This window comes from Benincasa hispida, chromosome 6 (genome assembly GCF_009727055.1).
Source record: "Benincasa hispida cultivar B227 chromosome 6, ASM972705v1, whole genome shotgun sequence".
Classification (NCBI taxonomy): Eukaryota; Viridiplantae; Streptophyta; class Magnoliopsida; order Cucurbitales; family Cucurbitaceae; genus Benincasa; species Benincasa hispida.
In genome coordinates this window covers 44,544,292-44,548,488 of record NC_052354.1, presented here as the reverse complement: position 1 = coordinate 44,548,488, position 4,197 = coordinate 44,544,292, and the positions used below count along the sequence as shown (strand labels likewise).

Below are 4,197 nucleotides of genomic sequence, written 5' to 3'. Positions count from 1 at the left end.
AGATCACCACCATCGTGTACCCATATGCTCCATTCGCTATCTAGGTTGCTTTGTCTCAAATGAAGGAGATAATAAATAGAGAAAAGAACTATAAAACAAAAGCTAACTTGATAATTGAGTCATCATTTATCTAAATCATGGATAAAAAATAACATAGATCAAAGAGAGAATAGAAATTAATTGACTTGCACCTATCCCGTCCTTTGATAAGACTAATAAAGTAGATACAAAGTGTTAAGTTCCACGGAGAAAATCAAATCAAAAGGTATGATTGATGGTAGAAGTAAAAAAAAACAGCAACGAACGATGGTAGAAGTATAAAAACAGCAATGTGTGAGCATATAAAATTCCTTTCGTTTCATCTAAAATATATTACCAGCTCTCAACAATTTGTTCATTCAATTGCTTCATTCATAATTTTTCTTTGTCAGTCTTTTAAACTCTTCCAGCAGTTGTAGAATCAGTAAGCAAAATGTAATTTATGTTCTTAAGACAATAGGGAAGATAGTTTAACTCAGATAATGAATGGTACAAAACAGAGATAGCAAGAAAAGCAAATCAAAATCTAAATTGACTGGTACAAATTAGAGATCGCAACAAAAGAAAATCCAAATCTAAAATAAATGATAAAAAAAAAAAAACAGAGATGGAAACAAAAACAAATCCAAATCTAAATTGAAAACATAATACTAGATCTAAACAAAAGAAGATTGAAAGAGGATGGTACCTTGGGAAGTGAAGAAAATGAAGAAGAGAATAAAAATGGAAGAGTCAATTGAAGGAATCAGCTAACTACTCTTGTTTTCAGGCATAACCTCTCTCAGTTGCAAAGACGAGAATGTGAGAGCAAAAATGGAGAAAAGGAAGAAACTCCAATGGCAAAAAAAAAAGAAGATAGAATTGATTGTTTTGTACATGAGTCTTTTCTTGCCTTAATATTGTTCTTATATCTCATAGAATTTAGATTCCTCTCCTCCACAACAAGTTCTACATCCAACTTTACGATGTTCATCATCATTTCCACCATTTCTGCAACAAAACCATATGAAATTATGAAAAGAAATATAAAACCAAATTATTTTCGTCTACAACCCAAATAACTTTTTAATGTCCCATACCATATTTTAAACAGATGTTATCAGGGACGAAGCGATTGATTTACTTCATTGGGAATTTCTTAGTTCATAATGACAAATATCAGAGTAGTAAATCTAATTCATTCTCAATCCCTATACAATTATAGAGATTTCACGCAAAATCAAGACCTAAATTCATGTTGGTATTGAGATTCTTTGTTTAGAAGAAAAAACATAAGAAATTAAAGCTCCAAGTTGTCGATTCATGTAGCAAACAGTAGAAATTAAACTAAATCTGGTACATAAATCTTCACTCAACAAGAATAATCAAAGTAAGAGCTTCAATTTGCTCTCACTTTTCGCCAAAAATTAGATGGGCAGAGAGCAAAAGGTACCTTCTTGGAAGGCGAACAAGGGATCAAGGGCGGACCATGGCAGCATCAACGAAGTCTTTAGTGCGATAAGACATATAGCCAATACATTCACAGTTGATTCGGATGTGGGCGATGGATCCATAGTTCTCAAATTGAACTTCGAGTCAAGCACCAAACAATGTGAAGGTAGGTCAACGAAAACTAGGGCAAGCGATGGCGTAGGCTTTAAAAAGGGTTTGTCTATATCTTCGTCCTCCGTAGGCGACGGTGCCGACAGTGGAAGGTTTCGCCTCTTAGCGATAGAGGTAGGAAGGGGGAGGAAGCATAAGGTTTATCTCTCTTGCGATCCATGGCTTCTCAGTGGGGCGACAGTGGAGAATGTGCAACGTAAATCCATAAAGAAGAAAGAAGCAAGAGAAGGAGAAGAGTGAGGAATTTTCAGGTTTAGAGAGATTAAGAGAAAGGAGAAGTGTAAGAACAATAGAGGGTGACTTTTCAACTATAGGGTTTCTCCGCTTCTTTTCCCCCAAAAAATTTTCAGCGTTTTTCCCCTTTTCTTCGTAATATTTAATAGCCTAATTTAGAAAAGGCTATCTTCCCAAGCTATAGAAAAAAGGTATTTTTGTAGTGACACTTTGTCTTTTTTTTTTTTTTTTCTTTTCTTTTCCATGTAACTAGATTCCCTTCAACAAAGGAGCAATATCCATAAGTAGATATTCTATCAATGGTGCTACCTCCCTAATCAGCATCCGTGTAAATTTCAGCATGTAGATGACCATGCTTCTTAAACAATATGCCCTTTCCCAGGGTACCCTTCAAAATATCAGAGGATCATATAAACTGCTTCAAAGTGAGCTTACCTAGNAGCCTAATTTAGAAAAGGCTATCTTCCCAAGCTATAGAAAAAAGGTATTTTTGTAGTGACACTTTGTTTTTGTTTTTTTTTTTTTTTTTTTTTTCCATGTAACTAGATTCCCTTCAACAAAGGAGCAATATCCATAAGTAGATCTTCTATCAATGGTGCTACCTCCCTGATCAGCATCAGTGTAAATTTCAACATGTAAATGACCATGCTTCTTAAACAATATGCCCTTTCCCACTTCAAAATATCAAAGGATCCTATAAACTGCTTCAAAGTGAGCTTACCTAGGAGCATACACAATTGACTTACCATACTAACTGCAAAAGTGATATCAGGGCATGTGTGAGAAAGGTATATAAGTCTCCCCACAAGTCTTTAGTATTTTCCTTTGTCTTCACTTCTTTTGTTGTTGCAGCTTGCAATGTTAAATTCTGCTCAATAGAGCCTTCTGCTATCCTACACCCAAGTAATCTTATCTCTTCAATAGATCCAGAATATACTTCCTTTAACTGACCAGGATGCCATTTTTGGACCTAGCAAATTCCATCCTTAGGAAATACTTCAAATTTCCCAGGTCCTTAATTTGGAAATCATTAGCTAGGTTATTTTTCACAATAGTCAACATGTTTCATCATTTCAAGGTACACTATCAAAACAACCACCTTGTCATTTCCAGTATGTTTATAAAAGTATGATCAGCTTTAGCTTGAAAGAATCCATAACTCGTAACTGTTTTTCCAAATCGTTCAAACCAAGCTCTAGGTGATTGTTTATGACCATATAACAATTTCTTAAATTGCAAACTTTATTAATTCCAAGATCCACCTCAAAACCAGGTGGCAAGTCCAAAAATATCTCTTCTTTAAGATCCCCATTGAAAAATACATTCTTTGTTGAACTTAGTGTCCTAAATCTTGTGGATTTTATAGTTTGTAATTTTTAAATACAAATTACTTATTTAATAAAATACGAATTATTTTATTTGATATTTAGATTACATTAACTCGATCCAATAAACAAAGATCCATGATTATCTCATAAAGGTTGAACAGTATGTGGTAGACATACAAGTGGATCATGTTCAAGATTCGCCAACTCAATAAGCCTACCATTTCGGAGATTTGTCTAAGTGGGTAGCTAGGAACACAGCAACACAAGATGAAATTCACTCCTTCCTCTAGTTAGGAAAGTAGATAAATTGCTCCTTAATAGCTGATTCTGTGTCTTGAACAATGAGGCTTCGCCCTCTCTTTGGCTCAAGAGGGGTTAGTTTATTGTTGGATTATCAACTATTTGTTCATTAAAGAGATGAATAGTACTTAAAGAGTTAGATGTAACTACAGGAGTAAAATAGTAATTTGACCCAGCTGTAGTTATGAGCAATTCATGAATAATCGACTTATTGTTTATTAGTCATATCCATGGACACACAAATATATCTACAGTCCGAAGAGTGTAGTTGTGGGTCTTTAGTGGAGTGACTTGTAGTTAATAGATATCAATTAATTTAATTAAAGATTTTAATTAATTAATCTCATATCATTAGAATTTCTAATCTGTAGGTCGATAAGGTCCCCTTGTTAGCTCATTAAGGGCTAAATAAGAATCGATAATTTTGGATTAGTTTGAATGGTTCAAATTAAATAAGAAAAATAATTATATAAGATATAACTAATATAATGCATATAGATACATTGTAATATAAAGTTAATTTTGAATGAGATTCAAAATTATACTTTATTATATAAGAAAAGATGAATATTTGCATAAGATTAAAATATTATTTATATGAAATGATTCATATAGAACTATAGGTTATGTAAGATAATATTATTTGAATATGATTTAAATTAAATTAAATATGTGATATTTATTTATCTAATTA

The 4,197-nt window shown here is 32.9% G+C and overlaps 1 long non-coding RNA gene across 1 annotated transcript; it reads right to left on the bottom strand.

Annotated features, from left to right (window-relative positions):
* Nucleotides 1-649: 649 nt before the first annotated feature.
* On the bottom strand, nt 650-2,006 carry LOC120079021. Its single transcript, XR_005482197.1, has 2 exons — nt 1,472-2,006; nt 650-1,029 (listed from the first exon to the last, which is right to left on the bottom strand). It is a non-coding gene; the product is annotated as an uncharacterized LOC120079021 (long non-coding RNA).
* Between the last annotated feature and the right edge of the window lie 2,191 nt (nt 2,007-4,197).